Source organism: Mirounga angustirostris, unplaced genomic scaffold (assembly GCF_029215605.1).
Source record: "Mirounga angustirostris isolate CCGP_5_RB_7025 unplaced genomic scaffold, mMirAng1.0.hap1 SCAF_9, whole genome shotgun sequence".
Classification (NCBI taxonomy): Eukaryota; Metazoa; Chordata; class Mammalia; order Carnivora; family Phocidae; genus Mirounga; species Mirounga angustirostris.
The window spans coordinates 65407762-65432218 of record NW_026991717.1 but is presented as its reverse complement, the minus strand read 5'-3'; the positions used below and the strand labels follow the sequence as shown (position 1 = coordinate 65432218).

Sequence of the window (24457 nt, the reverse complement as noted above, 5' to 3'; positions counted from 1 at the left end):
ATGTTAACAATGAAGCTCATTGTATTATCAATAAAATAATAATGGAGTTTTGAAACCTGAAAACTGACTTTAATTCTCATTTAAGAAAACAAAGGGGCAAAAGTATCAAAGATACTCTATAACAAATGGCAGTGTTATGTCACTAGTTCTACCGGATGTTAAAATACTTCACTAAACTATAATTAAAGCAGTGTGGCTTGGATTAATGATATACACATATATATATAGGCAGATCAATGAAATAATAATAATCTAGATATAGGGTGCCTGGGTGGCTCAGTCGTTAAGCGTCTGCCTTCAGCTCAGGTCATGATCCCAGGGTCCTGGGATCGAGTCCCACATCGGGCTTCCTGCTCAGTGGGAAGCCTGCTTCTCCCTCTCCCACTCCCCCTGCTTGTGTTCCTGCTCTCGCTGTCTCTCTCTCTGTCAAATAAATAAATAAAATCTTAAAAAAAAAAATCTAGATATAAACCCTATCACTTTATCTTTTTTCCTTAATAAAAGGAAAAGGAACAGTAGAGTATGGAAATTTTTTTAATAAATATGAGGATAACTGACCAGGAGCTATTAAAGAAAAAAATGAATTTGGACTTCCCTTACTTCAAATACCAAAACAAATTTAACCACAAATTCAATTACTTATATAGCTATATACATATGCAGATAATCAAACTATAAAAAAATAACAAAAATAGAATAATTTATAAAACTCCTGTAAGAGAGAGGACTAGCTTAAAAACAATGGAAGAAATTGCAAAGAAAAAGAGTAAAAGATTTTACATTATAAAACATATTCTTTATGTTTTATTTGTTAGAAAAAAGGGAGTAAAAGGCATATTATAGACTAGTGCAAATATTTACAGCAAACATAGCAATAGGGTTGCTTTTATTAGATAAATCACCCAAATAAATTTATAAGGCAATCAAGAGCTCATAATTAAATGAACAAAGAATATGATCAGATAACTCACCAAAAAAGAATTAAAACTAGTAAATAAACATGATGCAAATGTTAATGTTCACTAGCAACTCCATACATGCCAATTTAAACAATAATGATACCATATTCCCACTTATCAAGTGAGTCATATCTGCGGCTATGTATTTTAATATTTAGATCAAACAATACTAATTCTAGAAATATGTCATTAACAAAACCCCAAATAGTGAACTCTCTGTATGAAGACATTCATCTCAGCAATATTTATGAGTGAAATAAATAAACCTGGATATTCATTAATCATGATACACTTGATGTATTAGATACACCTCTTGAAATAGTATATAGTTACTGAAAAGGGCAGATACTTTTAACCATGTTAATTTTAAACAGCAATATAAAACCTATTATATATAGTATGATTACAACTGCAATAAATTATTTTAAAAAAATAGCATGGGAAATGAAGGCTAGAGAGAAATATATCACAGTACCAACAGGAAGGGGAAAAAATGGCAATTAGTAAGTGAATTCTAAAAACCTCTGTGTGTTTCGGGGCGCCTGGGTGGCTCAGTCGGTTAAGCGTCTGCCTTCAGCTCAGGTCATGATCCCGGGGTCCTGGGATCGAGCCCCGCATCGGGCTCCCTGCTCCGCGGGAAGCCTGCTTCTCCCTCTCCCACTCCCCCTACTTGTGTTCCCTCTCTCGCTGTGTCTCTCTCTGTCAAATAAATAAATAAAATCTTTTAAAAAAAAAACCTCTGTGTGTTTCATATATCATATATATTCTGGAGATCTCAGGAATGCTACAGTCCTTTATCAAAATTCTGCTCAGGCTTAGAATTTGATGAGATTAATCTAGCATTTCTCATGGATATGCCATGCCTTTTTGTGAGTATTTTGTGGACCACTAAGTTCTACACATTTTAATGTCTGACACATGCTTAGCAAATTATTCTTCATTGTGTAGCTAGCTGGGCAGCTTCTTTTCTTTTCTTCTCAAGCATTCCATTTTTGATTGTTATGCTATAATCAAGAACTTATTCAAAAATTAATATATATTCAAAATCATATTTTGAATTTTATTCACTTTATTATTATTTCAGCTGTTCCTTTTCAGTATAAAATGTTAGGAATTGGTTAGAATAGACACATAATCAGAAAATTTTTAAAAACTGTGTAATATCTACAAGTAAAAAATTATTTCTACCTCCTCCCTGAACCATGCTCTACAAAAACAGGTATTCATTAATTTAGTGGCTTTCAGGTCTGGTTTCTCGCCTCTCTGATACTCTTTGCTTACAGTACTTGAGATAAATCATCTCACCTAATTTAAACATTTGAAATAGCATAATCTCAAAGGTTCTTTCATATTTTAAAAGAATTTATTCATAATGTAAATCTTTAAAACAATTATCTGAAAGTGTGGATTCTATGCATAATTTTGACTACATCAGGATCAACAACTGCCACATTTACAAATTTTGACCACATCAACCTTCTCAGAATACAAAGATTGCTGAATCTCATCATTTATAAATTTATTTTTTAATATTCTAATTCTCTATTTCTGTTATTCAATAGATGTGACCCAAAAAGTAAACAGTTCTCATATTAAGCCATGTCATTGAGCATATAATTTGCATTGTTTTGAATATCTTCCAAGAAAGAAAAAAGCTAAAGTTTTAATTTTTATTCAATGCTCTATTACTTTTACACCAACATACTCAGATTATAAAGAGGGCTTACTTCTGAATATTCATCCAGGGAAAGGGGGCCATAAAATAATGTTTCATGCATTTTAGACTATCTCCACTCTATAAATATCATGCCTCCATGGTATAAATACCATGCTTCCTTCGTGAACCCAGTCAAGAGAGAGAACCCCCCAGGCTCATAAAAAAAGAGCTTTAGGTCTGTAAGTATGTTGTGCACTCTACCAGGGTCTCTTAGTTTATCAATTCTGCTTCCTTGAAGATGCAATTTCACTTATTCAACAAATTTTATTGAGTGACCATATACCAGACTCTGTTTTCTTTCTGAATGGAATTCTGTCGGATAGGTTCCAGATACTATCAATAGCCTTTAAATATTTTCCCCCTTCATCTTTACTTACTTTTTCAATTTTTTGTTGTAAAATACCTGACATAAAATTTATTATCTCAACCAGTTTTAAGTATACAGTTCAGTGATATTATATGCATTCATATTGTTGTATAACCATCACCACCATCCATCTCAAGAACCCTTTTCATCTTGCACAAAGAAAACTCTGTACCCATTAAATAACTCCTCATTTTCCTCTACCCTCAGCCCCTCACAACCACCACTCTTTCCGTCCTATGATTTTGACTATTCTATGTACCTCATATAAGAGGAATCATACAGTATTTGTCTTTTTGTGATTGGTTTATTTCACTTAGTATAATGTCCTCAAGTCTCATCTATGTTGCAACATATGTAAGAATTTCCCTCTTTTTAAAGCTGAGTAATATTCTATTGTGTGTGTATATATCACATATCCATTTGTCTATCAATGGACACTTGGGTTGCCTCCACATTTTAGTTGTGATTAGTGCTGCTATGAACATGGTGTATAAATATCTCTTCAAGACTCTGCTTTCAACTGCTTCAAGTATATACCCAGAAGTGGAGTTGCAAGATCATTATGGTTTTGCTTCTTTGGGAATAATATTAGGGGAACAATTGAAACATTTCATTCTCTATTCTATCTCCTTTGTTTCATGCACAAGCCCAGTAAAAACTGCTTCTGATGAACTTGTTTCATATTTTACATTTTGTCAGTCATGACCTCTATTTCCTCCCCCAAACTTGCACTGGAACACCACACTCACTTATACAACTTCATTCACAATGTTTTCACATAGCTGGTATTTAGGCATCTTAACATGATAAAATTTACATGTCCAGTAAACAGAGCTCTTTGGAATCTAGCTCTCCAAAAAACTGTGGATCCTTCCTCCAAAATCCCCCTTTCAGTTAGATGGCAGCTACATCCACCCAACTGCTTTAATCAGTAATCTAGGAGGCTTTGATTTTACTCTTCAAGGTATACCTTGCCCACCTCCTTGCCCACCTCACATCCATCAACAAATATAGCTTACATAGTGTATTTTATCTTTACTGCCAACAGCATGATGTTTCACCTGAACTACTACTACCATCACCTGCTAACTCATCTCATTGCCTCTATGATTGGCCCTTACAGTCCACTTCCCAAACAGCAGATATTTACCACTTTAGAACTCAAAATATATCATTTTACTCCTGTGCTTAAAATCTGCCACTTACTTCCCACTGCACTTAAATAAAATCTAATCTTACACTGGATTGCAAAGTCCTATATAATAGACTCCCTGTTTACTTCATCTTTCTTTACTCTCTGCCTTGTTCTAATCTCAATGGCAATCTCCCAACTTTTTTCAGCACATTGGGCTGTTTTCCATCCTAGGACCTTTGCATTAAGTTGATTCTTCTACCCAGATTGCTCTTCACCATGATTTTTAATGTCTGGCTCTTTCTTGTCATTCAGATCTTACCTTAAAAACACCATATCAGAGGGATTTCCACTAATCACACAATCTAAAATGGCCAACTGATTTCTAAAACGTTATTTCTCTGAAAAGAATTTATCAGTAGCGGGGTGCCTGGGTGGCTCAGTCATTAAGCATCTGCCTTCGGCTCAGGTCATGATCCCAGGGGCCTGGGATCGAGCCCCATATTGGGCTCCCTGCTCCACGGGAAGCCTGCTTCTCCCTCTCTCACTCCTCCTGCTTGTGTTCCCTCTCTCGCTCTGTCTCTCTCTGTCAAATAAATAAAAAAATCTTAAAAAAAAAAGAATTTATCACTAGCTGATCTTCTTGTTTGTTTATCTCTAACCAGAAGGAGGATATAATCTGTATTAAGACATTATCTTATATGATGAGTACATAGTAAGTACTTAAGAAATAATTGAATAAACAAGTTGAATTCTACCAGAAAGAATTCCTTTGAAATCCCTACATTTGGTTGATATCTTTGAGTCCCCCACTAGCCTCTTTCATGACCTTTCTTCAAGATGCAGTGCAAAATTTTTAAAAAGATGATCTTGCAAAGTCACATTACCAACATCAAACACATGTGAGAAAAAAAAAATAACTAGAATCCAAATAGTATAATTTGGCCATAAAGAACTGACCTCAATAAACTACCCAAAGTTATAAATCACACTTACTCTCCTATTAAAGAGGAATCAATGTTTTTAAAAATATGAATTTTAGTTTCTCAGTAAATAGACTGCTAGTGGCAAGGAGAGTCAGCTAAGGAAAATAGAGAACTATTTTAGCCTAATATCTTATTTGTTGTGTAAACTTTATTTTGGTTCTTCATCTTATCTAATTTCTAAATCATTAAAATGTAACAAAATAGTTCCATAAAGAGATGATTGCACTTAATACATAAAATAAAACTATTAACACATTAGACATAATGAGATAATTTTTGTAAACTCAATTAAATTTCTTAGAAGAAGCCTTACACAATATTGTTCAATTGTGAGAAATTTACAGCAAAGGATATTAAGTAAGACTCTTCCTCTTACATCAGAGTTGCAGGAAAGACCCAGAGGCCAAAACAATTAGTGTTAAATAGCCCACATCCTATAGGGAGAAGTAACCATCAATGTAATACTTGGAAATACATGGCTCAAATAATTCTCTCAGCATCAGTTCATCATTAACCTCCAAACTTTAAGAAAAGGAGAATTCATGAAGGTAAAAATTGGAGGACAAGGTAATCAGTATAACTTTTCTTTTAAGGACAAATATAAAAGAAAAAGTATGGAAAAAAATCTACTTGAAACTATCAAAGAATAACAGGATACTGAAGAATTAACAGGTGTAGTTCTAGGCAAGACAAAAGCTGAGATAAGAAGGCTTCTCAAGACAATATTATTAATTTCTATTACTCGATATCTTTGTTGATTCATGAAAATGTCCCTAACTGACTGAAAGGCTAAGCCCAACTTTTGATGACTTCCATGGATTAGAAAGAAAAAGACTGATGTTTAAGTCCCATAAGGGAGGTAGACTTGGTAATCCAGAAGTAAATAGGGTAAACTATAAAGAGAAAGACCATTATGGGAATTGAAGATTAATTGAATCATCTCAATTACTAAACTTGGATTATGGTAATCCCATACTAGTTGTGCTACCAGAAGTCTGAAAAGCAAACAAAATTCATCTCTATAGGAAGGTAAGCTTTAAATTATTTCTGCAAACAATTTTGGAACAGGAGGTCTAGCACATTGAAACAAACAATGAAATAGACACACAAGGCAACTCAAATGAATAAAGACAGCAAAAACAATAGACAATAGAAACATATCCAAATGGAATACAAAACTGGAGTTATCTTGCATAAAATTTATAACAGTTCAATGATATAAAAGAAAAGATTAAGAATTTCATCAGCTACTTCAAAATATATAAAAGAATGAAATGAGAATTCTCTAACTGTAAAATACAAAAATGCAATAACCAAAATAAGAACTCAGCGAATGGGTTAACACCAGATAAGACATAGCTAACAAAACACTTAGGAAAATGGAGCCTGGGTTAGAAGAAAATTTACAGAGTAAAACAGAAGTGACAAAAGAATGGAAAATATAGAACATAGTATGTAGGACATAGATGATACCATGGAAGGAGATAACTTACTGAAGTCAAGAATATAATACTGATGAAGGACTTCCAACCACAGATATGGGGAGTTTACAGGATGAAAAAGAAACTAGATATATTACAGTAAAGCTGCTTTTGACAGATAATAATCATGAAAGGAAACAAAGGAAGTATGATCTGGTATTCTTTAGACAAATTCCACCCTAGGTGGAAGCTGGGAGATTCAACGAGAAACATGAAAAGTTCAAACACATGAGTAAATCTAAGTTAATATTGATGGCTTAAGGCAAAAGTAATTACATATATATAACATATATAATAATTACATGTAAAGTTCATACATATAATTAAAATATATTGGGGGGCGCCTGGGTGGCTCAGTTGGTTAAGCAACTGCCTTCGGCTTCAGGTCATGATCCTGGAGTCCCGGGATCGAGTCCCACATCGGGCTTCCTGCTCAGCAAGGAGTCTGCTTCTCCCTCTGACCCTCCTCTCTCTCATGCTCTCTGTCTCTCATTCTCTCTCTCTCAAAATAAAAAAAATAAAATCTTTAAAAAAAAAAATAAGATAATAATGCCATGCAAGTCAAGAGGAGAAATATGGTTAAGGTATTCCAAAATTCCAAAGTCCTTACACTATCCTTTCAGATGATAAAAGTGCCAATCAATATTAGATTTTCTAAGTCAATAATTCATGCTGTAATACCCAGAGAAACCAATAAAATATTAAACATGTACATAATTTCAAGCTAATATAAGGAAAAATGGGATTGAAAACAAACAAACAAACAAACTCAAATAATCCAAAAAGAAACCTAGGGCATGTGGAGAAAATAGAAAACACTTAAGGTAATAGAGTTAAACTCAAATATGTCAGTACATATGCTAAATGTAAATATACCAAGGCTCCAATTAAGGGACAAAGAATCTCAAATTAAAATTAAATGAATAACTGTATGGATAAATAAGACACACATCTAAAACATACAAATATAAAAAACGTGTGATTGTTCTATTGATTACAGAAGAGCTTTGTTAAAGTCTCCCACTATAATTATGAATTTATCTATTTCATCTTGTAATTCTGTTGATTTTTGCTTTATATCCTTTGACATTGTGTTATTAGATGCATATAAATTTGGAATTTTTAATCTCTATGGCACAGTACTTCTATCTCTAATAATGTTTTTGCCTTTAAATCTACCTCATTTAACCTTACTATTATAAATAAATCTTTTATTTTTAAATTATAGAAAAAATAGTGATTATTCTAAAATTCAAAGAATAGGTGTTTATAATGTAAATCCAGGTTCAAAGCCTTTGTTGTACTCCTTTGGTTAAGTTCCACACATGTGCAGTGTGACAGTATTTGTGCCAGTTCAAATAGAAAATTATGGATGCCCTTTTCCAGCTTTCTCCTGCCAGGGTTTTCTACCATACTTTCCAGTTCTCAGGAGCCCCTTTACCTTCTGGCCAGAAAGACTGGATTCTATCAAGAGTTTTAGCCTCGTACCTTTTTGTACAGTTCCAAGCAACTATAGCACAGTAACAAGGGAAGAAGAGAAGAAAACAATCATGGGGATTCCCCCCATATTCTTCAATGACAGGAACCCCTTTTCCCACTTTCTCTATTCAAGATCTCCTTTCAGGATCTTAGATGTCTGTGCTACAGTCCATTTGGAGCTGGTTTGGGGGCCAGGCAAGGAGAATAAAAAGAAAACAAAAATAGGAATTATATAAGAGGATGTCTCACACAGGGAATGTATCAAATCATCAAGGTGTGAACCAATTTTACATTGTCTGCCCAATGTTGGCAATTTATAATCAGGAATAAATGAAACCACTTTAAATTCCTGGTGATTCTCACTAGTGCATGAGTCCCATTGTGTCTTCATGAATAGTCACCTTCTACTATATTCTTAGCATGGACCATGTGATAATGAATAAATGATAATGAGAAGGAGAAAAAAAATTAAAAGATGAAATCTTCAACAAGAACAGAATAGCAATATTGATTATATATGTGTATTCTAGGTAGATATGTAGAAATAATATGACATTGAGATGCACAAAAAGGTCAGTGGAGCTCCTATTTATTTCTGACATTAATCTTCGTATTAATCTAGCAACATTTTTCAGAAGGTAGTTATAAACCATAAGAAAAGCCCACCAAAAATAAAATAACATTTTGCTTCTGTTTACCAAGAAGATATCATGTCTACCTGAGTCAAAGGATCTTTAACTCAAATTCATCCAAGATATACCAATCACCTCCAATAGATTGGAAATTTATCCATAATAAATGTAGGCTCATGAGAGTAATAGAGTTACATTTTCATTTTATAGCTCTGTCATTATAGGGTGAGTTTTCCTTAAAGAGGACTTTATTATTTCTATCACCTTCCTAATTGGAATCAAAGTATTATAAGTTTTCAAGAGACCTCAGTGGTCTTTTAAATATTTGAGAGCTAAGCATAGATTTCTTTTGGTTATCAAAAACTTCATCTGGGAGCCCTGGATCCAATCTGTCTATTACCATCAGTAAGATAAGGTGGTTCTGAGCTATTGCACCCTGAAGAAGAACATAATGAAATGTCTCTAATATTTTCAGTCGCATATCCCTGCCAGTGTATTTTGGAATTATATGATTCTATTCTTGGAAAATGTGAAAGTTTGACAAGCAAAAGCTTTTCTTGATAAATTTATAGTTACAATGAGATTATGATATTGAAATCTGACAGCAAGATACAGTTCTTTAAGCCAAGTCAATAGATTACAAATATATACCGATTATATTATGATAGCTGAATCTATCACCACATTGCTCAACTGTATCAGGAAGGAAAATACTTAAATATACTTAAAAAATTTAAAAGAAGAAATTTAACCATACAAACTTGTATATTGTAAAGTAAGAGAATATTTGTCATTATTGACTTAATGGGTCTTTGGCAGGTGACAATTTTTGCCAGAACTAGAAAGCCATGACTAAATTTCCTAAAGCCAGAAATGTTTCAATGGTCTAAAGCTGAGCTATCTAACTACATGTGGCTTTTAAACCCTTGAAAAGTGACTAATACAAATTGAGAGATGCTGTAAGTTAAAATACATACCAGATCTCAAAGGCTTAGCTTGAAATAAAAAATATAAAATATTTCATTAATAATTTTTAAACTGATTACATGTTAAAATAATATTTCAGATACATTGGGTCAAATAAACTATACTATTAAAATTAATTCCATTTCTTTTTACCTTTTTAAATGTGACTACTAGAAAATTTTAAAATACTTGTGTGACTCAACATTTGTGGCTCAATTGTTGGGTAGAACATTCTACTTATTATAATAGAACTCCTCTCTTCATGAAATTTTCTAGCATAGCGTGCCCAGCAACCCCTTAGCAATCATGCATGGTCCCCTTGGTTTAGTTATAAATTTCTTATTCTTACTTTCTTAGGGTGGAAGCCTTGTTATATCTGCTATACATGTGTGGGTGTTCCAACTTCTTATCTTCTTGTGTTTTATTATTCTGTGAGCTTCTTCAGGAGAAAGATCTCTCAGCACATAGTATATTGCCAATAAAATTTAAAGAATAAATTTTAAAAGAGAAAGAAATTGACAAATTTTTTATAACATTTCTAGGAAGATTCTACCTTTTAAAAAATATTTTTATTTAAATTCAATTTAATTAATAGTCTGTTAGTTTCAGAGGTGGAACAACAATGGGGAATAGTGAATATCTCTGTAAGATACCTTAGAGAGGAACTATTATAAGATTTAGGCTTTGGGCGCCTGGGTGGCTCAGTTGGTTAAGTGACTGCCTTCGGCTCAGGTCATGATCCTGGAGTCCCTGGATCGAGTCCCGCATCGGGCTCCCTGCTCAGCAGGGAGCCTGCTTCTGCCTCTGACCCTCCCCCCTCTCATGTGCTCTCTCTCTCTCATTCTCTCTGTCTCAAATAAATAAATAAAATCTTAAAAAAAAAAAAAAAGATTTGGGCTTTGGTTGTGTGATTTGGGGAAAATCCAAGCAAGCAGGGTTTATCTTGATTAGGTGCTGTCAGAAAATGGGGCAATTCTCTGATTGGGTGTTTCTAAATTGTATTCTTTGAGAAGGCTGACTAGAGCAAGGCTTAAGGCTATAACTGGTAAAGAAGCCGCTCATATTAGCCAGGAGAGAGGAGTGTTTGCTACTTTGGACAGTGATCTTGTCTGCGCTTAGATAAAGTTATAAAGTGGTCTTGTTTTGTCTCACACTTTCAGAGTGACCTTGTCTGATCTTAGTGAGATAATTTATATACAAGAGGAGAATAACATGGTCTAGCTATAAGTGTCAGACTAGTTCCTAGATGTCAGGGGCTGGTTTTTTTTTTTTTTTTTAATTTCTCAGCACTGTGCCTAATACATAATGAGTACTCAATAAATACTTGAAGTTACTTTCAGATCTCATGTGGAGATGCAAGTAAATAGAGAGTTTAGGACTATGTTCTGAGAAACTCTATCATTTAATGTCCAGATAGAGGAGAAAGAGGTTACAGAGGAAAATAAAAACAACCAGAGAGATGGAAGGAAAACAAGGAGGGTATGATGTCACAAAAGCTGAAGGAAAGGAATTTTTCAAGGAAGAGGAAAGTGGTGGAGAGCTAGCCGATACTGCTAAGTCAAGGAAGATGGGTTCTGAACACTGGAGTTAGCAACAGGGAAGTCAGTGCCAACACTGATGGGAGCAATGGTCAGTGGAGTAATGGTGGAGAAAGTCAGGCTTGGTAGGGTGAGAAATGAGCAGGAGGCAGACAACTGCTTACAAAGGGGGAGCTAAAATTAGGTTTGCTGAAGAGTCATGGTGGGTCAAGGAGGATTTAAATTCCTTTTTTAATATAGAAATTATTTTTCGTATTTAAATGTTGAAGAGATGATTCCAGTCAAGCAGAAGAGATCAAATCTACAAGAAAGAAAAACTGATAATGAAAGAACAATTAATAATGAAAGGTTCTAGAACAAGCTGGCAGGAATAGAATCCAAAATAAATGATAATAATCATAGGATCCATTGTAGGGTGTTTTGTTGTTGTAGTCTTTTGTTTTTTCGGGTTTTGTTTTGTTTGTTTGTTTGTTTTCAAAGTATTAGCCATAATTGTCTAAATAAGGTTAAGTCACTGAAAGGTTCTAAACTGATAAATACTATAATTGTATTTGTGTTTCAGCAAGATAACAGCATAAAATGGAAGATGGATTCAAGGATTTCAAAACTGGTGGCACAGACAACATTTAGGAGGCTAGTCCAATCATCCTGAAAAAAAGGCAGGGACTTGAATGACAACAGTAAGAGCTAGAATAGAGAAGAGGGGAAAACTCAAGTTCTCAAGGAGGGGAAGTGACATACTGTGGGCATCAGTTATAGCTGGTGCTACGAGGGTCGCGAGGGTAAATGAGATGCCATGTAGCAGGTAACTTCTACATATTAGACTTGAGCAACCAGGAAAAAAGGTAGTCTCATTCACTTTGTAAGAAATGCACGAGGAAAAGCAGATTTGGACAGGACTGTCAGGGCATGGGGAAGATTATGAAATTTTTTTAAAGTCATATATTCACACATCCATTAAACACATTTCTTAAAAATTATTTTATGTCAGGAAGCATACTAAACTCTGAGGAAACAGTCATGAACAAAAGAGCTGTATTTCCTTTCCTGTTGGTACTTACTTTAGGGTGGTTTTGTGGGTATTTTTTTTTTTTTGAGTTTGAGATGTTTTTGTGATTTCTAAGTAGCTATGTCAAATAAATAAATAATTGGATAAACTAATGTAGGGTTCAGAAGAAAGGTCTGGGCTGAAACCTGTGTGTGTGTCTATGTACAAATATAAAATATAATATGTATTATACACACTCACACACACACACACAGTTGGAAGGAAGGAAGGAAGGAAATTGACACTGATGCCAGTCCTCTTAAAGTATATGTCCCCCACCCCCAGCCAGCTGGAGCAAAGCAGAGTATAATTAAAGAAGGTATACTTCTTAAAAATGGCCTAGATCCATGGCTATTTTTGTGGTCAGATCATGAAAACTATCATTCTGACTTTTACATGCAAATATACAACTTTGTATTTATCCACATGGAATAATTGATTTACCTTTGAGTTTAGACAGAGCTAGATTTGAATTCTAGCTCGCTCATCCAGGTGTAAGAACACAAGTCATCCAACATTTATTGAAAACCTACTATGTACTAGCCCAGTGTAAGGTACGGAGTGCAGGGTTAATAATCCATTGTTCTTGCCCTGGAGATGCTTCTATATTCATGAAGCAGGTTAATTTTCATCCTTGCCAACATGAGAAAAATAATCTTTCTCATGGAGTTGTGAGGAGTAAGTGGGGCAAGTAGGCAGAATGCTTTATGGCTGACACCTATTTCTCTGGATCATGCTATGAAGCCAACTGAATAGTAACATCACCTTTTAGGGTCACAATGTCACCAAAAGTACATTCTTCCAAAAATTAGTCAATCCTTCTATTTCTGGTATTGTTGTTAAGTGTTCCCAATACAGTGTTATATTTATTAGCTTGTTTTAGGGAATCTTAACAATAGTTACACTTTCATGGGCTGATTTTACAAGCCAGAGGCAACATTTTCTTGGCAGGATAGAGTTATGTCAAAGCACCCACCGGGTGTAAATAATAAATGGCACATCCATCCTGGACCTCACATCCCACTGAATCTTGATGAACTAGCTTCTTACCAAATTTCTGTTTCTCTGTATTATGCAATTGCTTCTCTGAAAGGACCAGGATGACTTAGGGAAGAGGTAATTAAGGGAAGAATTCAAAAGGAAGGGAATAATAAAAAGGGGGTATCTGCCATACATTTTCACTAGTGTTTGAACAGTGAATCAATGTATTAACAAAGTTTTGTGTATCAATATTTTTCATCAGCTGCTTATAAATTTTCAGCCCTTTTTTTAAAAAAATCATTTATTTATTTGAGAGAGAGAGAGTGAGCATGAGCAGGGGAAAAGCCAGAAGGCAGACTCCCTGCTTAGCAGGGAGTCTGATGCAGGGCTCGATCCCAGACCCCGAGATCATGACCTAAGCCAAAGTCAGATGTTTAACCAACTGAGCCACCCAGGCAGCCCAAATTCTCGGCCCTTTAAATTCATATGTTGAAAAGCTGAAGATCCTGGGGCACCTGGGTGGCTCAGTTGGTTAAGCGACTGCCTTCGGCTCAGGTCATAATCCTGGTGTCCCAGGATGGAGCCCCACATCGGGCTCCCTGCTCAGCAGGGAGTCTGCTTCTCCCTCTGACCCTCCCCCCTCTCATGTTCTCTCTCTCATTCTCTCTCTCTCTCAAATAAATAAATAAAATCTTTAAAAAAAATAAAAAAAAAAAGAAAAGCTGAAGATCCTTTACTAGTCATATAGTACCTTAGGGACTATGGCCCAAGTCTTTGTTGACTTTCTGGAATCCACAAACTACCACAAAAAACCTAGAAAGTGTTCACTTTCTAGTTCTAGTAACAACTCTCTTTATGCACCCATGGGTATGCTGCCTCCATGCAATATTGCATGGAATATATTCAGTAATTCTTAACCAGGAGTATGTGCAAATATTCTGGGAGAGCTGATTTCTACAAAAGGTGATTCTCACAAGGAAGCTTTTTTCCCTCAAGTGAGCAATGTCTAAGACACCTAACTATACCTCTTATAAGATAAATATATACATAAAAGAGAGGAGGGTGGGAGTGGTGCTGTTACTCACATGTCCTAGTAAACTTAGCTTTCTTTAGAAAGAAGACATTCTCAAACTTCAATGTGCATTAACAAAGTGATTGACCCTAGGGAATATTCTAGAAGTATTTAGAGTTTTTTATGTTCACATGGAACAATGGAGAAAATCACATTAAACTGCAATAAAGCATACAGGTATTTTAACCCTTTTTCCATCAATCTTCCACCACATCTCTGGAAGTAGTATAATCTATTACCACATCAATGGTGCAATGAAATACACACATCTATTTAGCATCAGGCTTTATTTCTGGTTATAGATTTAAATCCTTTTAATACCAAATCCCAAGGCTGTAGAAGAAATTGCTATGAGTGAGATTTGACTATACATTAGTCATTTGGGGCTCAGTAGACTTTCATATGGGCTATGTCAACTTTACCTAATCCATGTGGTTTTTCAGTACAGTAAATAAAAGGAAAAAAACACAAACTTTAGAATTAGACCTAATTCACATAAGTCCTCTGTATTAGTCAGGGTTCTCCAGAGAAAGAGAACCAATAGGATATATAGATACATATAAAAGGAGATTTATTATGGGAGTTGGCTCACACAATTATTGAGGCTGAGAAGTCCCACAATCTGCCATCTGAAAGCTAGAAAACTAGGAAAGCCAGTGGTTTAATTTAGTCTGAGTCCAAAGGCCTGAGAACCAAGAGACTGGATCGTGAGGGTGTATGTTTCAGAGTTTGAAGGCCTGAGAACCAGGAGCTCCAATGTCCAAGGGCAGCAAAAGATGTCCCAGCTGAACAAGAGAGAGAATTTGCCCTTTCTTTTTGCCTTTTGTTCTATTCAGGTCCCCAATGGATTGAGCGATGCTAGCCCATACTCGGGAAGGTGGATCTTCTTTACTCAGTCTATTTAACCAAATGCTAATCTCTTCCAGGAACATCCTCACACCCAGAAATAATGTTTTACCAGCTACTGGGGCTCCCTTGGTCCAGTCAAGTTGACACATAAAATTAACCCTCACATCCTCTATCTCTACAATCTTTGTGACGCTCAGAAAATAACGTAGACTTTTTGATCTTTCGTTTCCTCACCTATAAAATAGTAATAACTATACATTTGTAGAGTTAAAAAAAACCCTCAAGGATTAAAAAGTATTTATATGCCTAATATATAGTAGATGTTCAAAACATTGTAGCTATTATTTTTAATGACAAATATGGATTATTATCAACAAAGGTGAACTCTGAGATGCAATGCTGGTAGGAAACAGCAGCATTTCGAGTACACTTCACATTGAAAAAGAAGACTCAAAATCAGCCCTTCCTGCATGTCCTAAACAAAGAAACAGAGCAATATAATTTCTGTAGGACAGAAAACAATGCTTACTGGTTATATTGGGGGTTTTTTTAAGAGTTTATTTATTTGAGAGAGAGACAGAGATATCAACAGAGATAGCGAGAGAGAGCAGGAACAGGGAGGGGAGGGAGAAGCAGGCTCCCCACAGCGCAAGGAGCCCGATGCAGGACTCAATCCCAGGACCCCGGGATCATAACCCAAGCCGAAAGCAGACGCTTAACTGACTGAGCCACCCAGGTGCCCCCCGGTTATATTGGTTTTAACCTTCTCCCCTCAATGTGCAGTTTCCTAAACTATCTGAAATACAAATTTTAGGATACAGAATTTTAAGATGGCCCCTGGATTTCCATCCCTGTGTTATGCCCATGATTCAGTTTCCTTATATGGCAAGGGTGAAGGGACCTTATAGTAGTAATAAAAGGCCCAGATCAGTTGACTAAATTAATCGAAAGGGAGATTATCTGGGTGGGTTTTGCTTAATCAGGTGAAGCCTTTTAAAAGCAAGCTTAGGCCTTCTGTGAGGTTAGAGAGATTTCCCTGCTGGCCGTTAAGGTAGCTTCCATATTGTGAGAGACTGTGGGAGAATCATATGGCATGGAAATGGGAGTGACCTCTTTGACCTGAGAGTGGCCCTTAGTTTAGCCAGCAAGAAAAAGGAAACCTTAATTCTATAGCTACAAAGAACAGAATTCTGCCAAAAATAACGTGCACCTAAAAGAGATCCCTGATCTCTACAAAGTGTCTGACCCTGGCTGATCCCTTGATTGCAGCCCATGAGATTCCTGACATATAGACACAGTGAGATAATAAATGCATATTTTCTTAACCTGCTAAATTTGTGATTATTTGTTATACAACAGGAAAAAACTAATACAAAATTCACCTTTTTCTAATCTTCCAACAGGCTATTTACATGATGGTTCAGGAAAAGATACTGTCCAGTGGTTTGAGAGTCAGAAAAGAATGTGCCTGAAATAAAATGATTTCAGCAAGCAAGGCATTTGAACAGGCTCAAAATTTTCAAACATTTAGGCAAAGTTAGAATGCAGTATAAGGGCAGGGAAATATTTTTTTAAAAGAAGAAGAAGAAACTTCACTTCCAATTTCATTAACAAACTACTCACCATTAGCAATAACTAAACCAGTCCAAATTAAAGTGGTTCTTAATTAAAGACACAGTAACTCAACCACTATCGTAATAAAGCAGTCAAAGTGTTAGGAGACAATTTAATTGGAAGAAATGACTGTTTACCAGCATAAATAATGTAAACAATCTCACAGAACTAATTATGAGTGATTGGAAACCATTGGAAGGGTTAATAGATTTAAATGTGAATTCTTGAGTTTGGTTAGCTACTTTAATATTTTTTTTAAAGATTTTATTTATTTATTTGAGACAGAGAGAATGAGATACAGAGAGCATGAGAGGGAGGAGGGTCAGAGGGAGAAGCAGACTCCCTGCCAAGCAGGGAGCCCGATGCGGGACTCAATCCCAGGACTCCAGGATCATGACCTGAGCCGAAGGCAGTCGCTTAACCAACTGAGCCACCCAGGCGCCCTAGCTACTTTAATATTATATGACTTATGTCATATATGTCCTAGACATTTATGGCTTCCAAATATGATCTAATAACTTAACATCTAAATAGAAAGAAGTTGAAAGCTTTGGAAAAGACGAAAATGAGCTTGAGAATTACCATAATGGCCTCTTATTTGAAACCTGTACATACTGAAATAAGTAAAATTGGTATATAATTATACGTTTTAGGTGTGAGCCCATGAGAAAGAATAGGGAATCTGTATTTCTTTTTCATACAGAAAGTTAAAACCATCAAACAGCAAAACAAAGTTGTAGTTCATTGAACCTGTTATCATTCTTGAAGAAATATACTGGGCTCACCTATGAAAAAAGGTGACTTAAAGACTCAGACACAATAATGACTTCTGGAAAACTGACAAGAAATGAGAAAGTACCAATGAGCCACACACTTTATTTCTTGTGAGCCACGAACACATTAGTCATTTTCGAGAACTTATGCAAATAGGTTTTGTTCATGAGGATTTGAAAATTTAAATCTGAATGTGTGTGTGTGTGAGTGTGTGAATGTGTATTTGACTATTTGCATGTGAGTGTGTACAAATATGAACGGAAGGGCAGAAAGGACATACAAGGAAATTCACCCAAGATTATTTGCCCCTTACCTAAATGGATTTAAAAGCTATTGTCAACCACATCCTTACCAGCACAAAGAAAAACTGATTTGTAGTTGTATGTGAATAGGTCATTTAGCGTGAAGGCTGTATTTCAAAGTCTCCTATTTTACTTTATTCCCAATCCAGGTAAACTTTTCACACACACACACACACACACACACACACACACACACACGGCTTAATGCTATCAACTCTTAGCCAGGCACACACACACACACACACAATGCTTAATGCTATCAACTCTTAGCCAGGAAAGGTATGAGTCTAACAGAAAACATGTGAGCTCCATTTTCTGACTCTATCCAAAGTTTGAGCACTGGTCCGATCCATCCACAGTGTTGATGGGACTGTGTGGATATCTTTGATGGCTACTACTCATGAGCCTGTCCTCATTCTAAACTTTTGTATTTGGAAGGACATAAAAAAGTAATTTCCATCAATGTTGAGCAAATGACATGCTTGGCTTCTCTGGTGGTCAAATGAATGTTAAACTTCAATGAAAGCTCTTCCCTAGGGTAATATTGAGGCTTCCTACTGTAAGGGGATAGTTTGGGGGTATAAACAAGGGATTAGCACTGGTTTCACCACCACATTTTTCTATGCAACAATAACCAGCTTCATTTAAAATTGTTTTGCTATGCAAGAATTTATGTTCCTCGTAGAAAAATTAGAACATACAGAATGTGAAAAGAACATAATTAAAAGCTTCCATAGACTTCTACCAATTTTAGTAGGATATTCTTCCCTTTTACCTAAGCAAAATATGTATCTATATGTATATGCATAGCCTTTAAAAATATCATAGCTAACATAAAACTTAAATGAAAAATCCCCTGGGTAGCTAAACCACTCTGGGTTTTACAGTAACATAAGCTGAAGGGTGCAGCCGAGAGTCCCCATGGGTCCTCTGAATTGCAAGGGCAAGCCCATGATATAGAGTAGGATATGGTGATATTTATCAACAACAATGTCTATACTTTCATAGATCCCAGCAATAAACATAATACTTGTCACATATTTAATGGGTTAAACTTGTATTATAATATATTGATACAATACTTCTATACAAGCCTTGCTTCAGAGTGTAACTGCACTTCAGCATCGAATAGCAGGCTAATAAAAACTGTAGCAAGAAACAGTTTTACAACCCTCCATTGACTTGTGTTTTACATTATGTTATTTCAATGCAAACATCTGAATTAAAGGTTAACAAACACTATTTAATGGTGTCTGAATGAATGAATGTACAGTGCATGAATACATGCCTCTTGGAATTTTTTTATAGGTTTTGATACTGCACATGCTTTGTAATTTGGGTTAAGACATGACTGTAAGTGGGTGATGGCTCTTGACTAACTCTTTTAAGTAATATGAAATAGCACATTTTGTTAGGCTTCCTCCAACTAAGTGCACATCCACCATTAAAGCAATCTGTCATTATTTTAACAATGTCATTAACATCTACAATATAATTCACAGGGGCTTTGTTCTTCTTTCAAAATTAGTAGCACATACATTTATATAGAAAGCTTGAAATACAAAAATAAATTTAAGCAGCTTTCAACTCTAAGCTACACAAATATTTTTAAATGGGTTACATAAAAAGTATGACTTTACTAAGAAAGAAAAGCCCACAGAAATTACATATCCATTAAAATGAATTAATAATATAAAATATAAATTACTTTTCTTTCTAATATAACAAATCAAGAAATATGGTTTAGTGTACTACTAAACATACTTGGCCTAATGAAAATAATTTAAATTACTGGGCTACTGAAAGTAAAAATCAATATTTAAAATTTATGATTTTTATATATAAATGATTATTATCAGTCTTTAGAAATATTTTAGAAAAATTTTAATGCATAAAAATAATATATTAAGTACCTAATTAAAAAGATAAAATTGTATTAGCACATTTGGATGGTAATATTCAACTTTAAATTGCTAAAATACATCTTATTTACTACTGTGGCTTCAGTAAATAGAGTAAGATTCAGTTAAAAATAAATACAAGGAGAAAGTTGAAATTTACAAAATAGAATAGAGGTTCTGTTCCAAGAAGAGTATATTTTTCTATATTCAGAATATATATAGAGGAATATATATATTCTGTATATTTGTATATGTACATAAGTACATACTATTACATAAATATGAATTATAAACTGATAGGTATTTATTTACTGTTATCTAAAGTTGTCAATATGTATAAAAGCTCTCTTCATTTAACAAAATTTTCATCACTGATAGTGAGGTTACAAACAAAATGTCAAATGAAACTTAACTAGAAGCATAGAAACATTATAATTATTTTATAGATCATAGAAATCTCTGGACTTGACTTGCTCTCTCTTGCAATGGCTCTTAGAATAATCTACTACACATTTAGATAGTTGGAGTTGTCTTTTCTCCCTTAATAAAAATTCTTTAAAGATTAATAGTCTGTCTTTCCATTATTCTCAGACTTTTAGCCCAGCACCTTGCACATTACAAATACTAAATTAATAAATGTCCTGTAATTATCTCAAATATAACATGTGCAAAAATAATGCACTTCCTCAACCTCAATAGTTCTTCCTTCTCAAGATTCCTCATCTCAGTAAAGCTTCCAACCATCTACCTTCCAAAGCAAAAAACCAGGGAGTCATCGATAGTTCTTGCTCTACAGTCTCAAATTCAGTCAAAATCCTATTTCAAATCCTAGTATTTCTCAAATCTGTCCTCTTTTTTTCTGTCCCCACTGCCCCATTTCTTGCTAAGCTTTCTTTTTCCTAGCATCCATCCTAGCAGCGTGGTTGCTCAATAGCTTTCTGATGTTAAAACTTGTGGTATAGGAGCACCTGGAGGGTTCAGTTGGTTAAGCGGTTGCTGGGTGATCCTGGAGTCCTAAGGATAAACCCCTGTCAGCTCCCTGCTCAGCAGGGAGTCTGCTTCTCCCTCTCCCTCTGCTCCTTCCCCCTCCCCCTTGTTCTCTCTCTCTCTCTCTTGCTCACTCTCTCTCAAATAAATAAATAAAATCTTTAAAAAAAAAAGTAGCTGTATATTTGAGTTCTATTTCCTGGGTCCAAAAACATAATACTCTGTGGTACTGAGGTAAGTTTGATTCAGTCCATTGCGAATTTGTGAGTACTTCCCAAATATGCTCCACAGAAACCATGCTGCAACCTCCTTCATCTCTCATTTCTTCTCAAAGTTTTGCCTTTCTCATAATTTTCCCCATCAGGATGACTCACCATTTGTTTGGGGTAGAACCAAAATTCTTAATGAAGTTTAAAGGAGAAACCCAAGACATTAAACATACACTATATTAGATAAGGCCAACAAGAATTTAAATTTGGAAATAAAATACTGCATAGACAGACAAGGATGATCCATTTTAGATTTAAACGATTATCAACAAAGATCAGATCTGTGCTTTTTCTTCAGTGGGAGTTTTTAAGACACAGTGATGAATTTCTGGAAAACCTTTTCTCCAAAAGGTTAGTGGTCCTCAACTCAAGTGAAGTCAATTATTTTACTTTGCCCTCTATAGAAAATCTTTTTCCCCTAAAATGACCACCTTAACAAACAAAAATACCATCACAATGGTGATTATTATAATGTACCAAACTGAGTTAATGGCTTCTGAGGCTCTTTCATGCTACATCCACATAATCAAAATGAGAAGTAAGTACATCTTGAATTGCCTCTTCTTGTGGAGAAAGATATAGTACATGGCAACAGAAATCTAACGATAAACAAATTCCCAATTTATTCATTCATCCAACACACATTTTCTAAGCCCTTACAGGTGCAAGCCAATGACCAGACCTGGCCTACTTGCTCACTCTTGATTCTCTATGCCCCATCAGGGTACAAAATCAGGTTTTCAAACAAGGATAAAGGCAATCAACATATGGCATACAGTGATCATTTTGACATTACACAAGATTCATGTGGAGATTCATGGATAACAAGATAGCTATAATGGCAATATCATGCTGTTTGGAATCAGAAGACCACAATCTAAACCATATGTTAGATTCACACCAGCTATTTTAACTTTTAAAGTCATCTAAACTCTCTGACCTTAAATTTTTTCATTGAGTAAGCACTAAGCATTTTACTGAACAAGCATTAGGTAAGATAAGAGGTAGGTATTTGATACCTACATGATGCTTTGCAGGACTGTTGCATTAGTCTTCACAACAGCTTATAAGGCAGACACTGTATAGATGGTGAATCAGAGTACCGGGAGGAGAGGGAGGCACCAAAGGTCAATAGTGAGGAAGCAGGAGAATCTGGATATAAACCAAAGTGGTTCGACTTTAGAGTTAACACACTTTACCACATAACATAATACCTTCTTCATTACATCATTACGAGGAATAAAAAAGATAAATAAAAAATACATCTTACAAAGCCTAACATACTATGTAAATTTAGTGAAAATTGCTTATTGCTATTATTAGTCTATTACTAATCTGTTAAAGTTCTAATGTATTTCAGAGATTGCTGCAAACTTGCCTGTATTAGCAAACCAGAGAAGTGGGAAAGTTCCTCTCGTTCCCTTCTTGGTTAAATGAAGAAAGAGTAGAAGGAAGAAAGGAAAATACTAACTATTCTCAGGCACTTTCACACAATATCTCAATGAACCCCAAAACAACACTCCCACTATATAGATAAGGAATCTGAGAGCCAGAGAAATAAGCAGGTTCTTTCTACCATATCACACTTTCTTATGAGATAGCAGATGAGGTATCTCCACTATATCTAAGGTAAAAACCCAGCTTAGTATGTCCACTATTTACTATAAATAAATGTTCAAAGAACATATACACATGCTTAACAAAGAAAATGTCCTTATCTGAGGTTAAATTATGGTTCTCCTCTTTATTTGTAGCTTCTAGGAAACAAAAGAAATGTGTGCCCCATTGGAATAATCAAATTAAAGTCTAAAACCTTTTTCAAATGGCTAGAGGAAAAATTATGATGAGCAGAATTCTTCTATAAATCTATTGGAAGGCCATATATGAAGGAGACCATATAACTGCATGAGACATTTTGCTGACTTAAGATCAGTAATTTTCTTACCTTCAGATTGAAGTTTATATGTAGAAATTAGCTCCATTCACAGTTTCTAAATTCCTTTCACTGAATTAAGAGCATGAGAAATTTAAATAGACATTTTTTCAGTTACAAAATATACATTTTTTTACTGTTACTTATACAGTTTTATTAGGTTGTTTTTGTTAATTCACTGATGTTGAATGCAAACCTGTGGGTTTAAAAAAATATCTTTTAATTGTACAAGCATTTATTCATTCATTTACTTAATCATTCAAAAATCATTTTTGGATATCTGATATGGACTGGTCCCTCAGACAGAGGTTTCAGAGAGGTAGAAGAACCTGACCCCTGCCTTCCAAAGCTCACTGTCTAGTCTTGGGAGTTGAGATGGGAGAAGAAAATAATCCAAGTAGTATCAACATCATATAATGAATATTTTCATAGGCGAAGGTACTGGTTGCTATGTGAGTACTTAATTGGGAACCTAACTTAGTCTAAGGAGTCAAGTAAACTTTCTAGATGCCGGAGCATAACATCTAAGGGCTCAAAAATGAATAGAGTAAGGCCAATAGGGGTGAGGGAAAATGATCTGGAGTAAGGTGGTACTCCAGAGAGAATAACCAAATTGCACATGGTCTGGTTTCCCCCAGTGGCCTTGACATATACCACTCATTAGGCCCTATCTCTTAAAGAATAATCTTTAACTTCAGGAAAAGTATTTTAGTAGAATTACCATCGTAAATATAGAAGCCATGCTTGAATAGCATCCTGAACTGTGGCTCTACAATATATGGTCTTAAACTGTGATTGAGCGTAACTGTCAATACTAAGTGATTTATTATCACCTTTAGATAATCAGGCATCATGTTCTATTAATTGGCATGCCAAGTACTTGATAGCACCAGATATTATGGTTAATGCAAATGATTATTTTTCCTGTGAGTTTAATTAAGGGTCTCCATATTGATGTAATTAAAACTGCAGTGGCATTTGAAATGCATCACCTAAATAAAGTACCATAAGATTTACTCTATTAAGATTTGTAAGTGATCTAAGTAATTGCAATTGGCATTATTTTATTCCACATATGTTATTTCTCTGAAGAAATCAGTCTCTGCTTATATGTATGGCTGTATTATCATCAAATATTTCATTATTTTCATGAACAAAATTGTTCACTAGTAGCACATCAACATCACATGTAGGAGCAAATGTTTGTTCAATATTTAAATTTAGGAGTTCTCATTGCCCATTATCTATTAAGAATTACAAGTTCCAGTTTAACGGAGAATTTCACATTAATGGCATGCTTTATAATGAGATTGTTACCCCTAGCCTCAAACACACTGATTAAACCCTTCAGTATATTCACCAAGTAGATATTTTTATCTACTGCCTTCACCTCTGGTACAGTGTAATTTTAAAAAAGCAAATTGAATTAGAGTATCATTTATTGTTAACTTTGTTCTATGCATATCCTCT

General features: G+C 34.9%; 1 long non-coding RNA gene across 1 annotated transcript in view; it reads right to left on the bottom strand.

Moving 5' to 3' along the window:
- The window catches only part of LOC123861359 (uncharacterized), a 330838-nt gene extending 308636 nt beyond the window's left edge, over positions 1 to 22202 (bottom strand). The window contains exon 1 of the long non-coding RNA XR_006795015.3: positions 22078 to 22202. This is a non-coding gene — a long non-coding RNA (uncharacterized LOC123861359). The remainder of the gene's footprint in view (positions 1 to 22077) is intronic.
- Positions 22203 to 24457: the final 2255 nt, after the last annotated feature.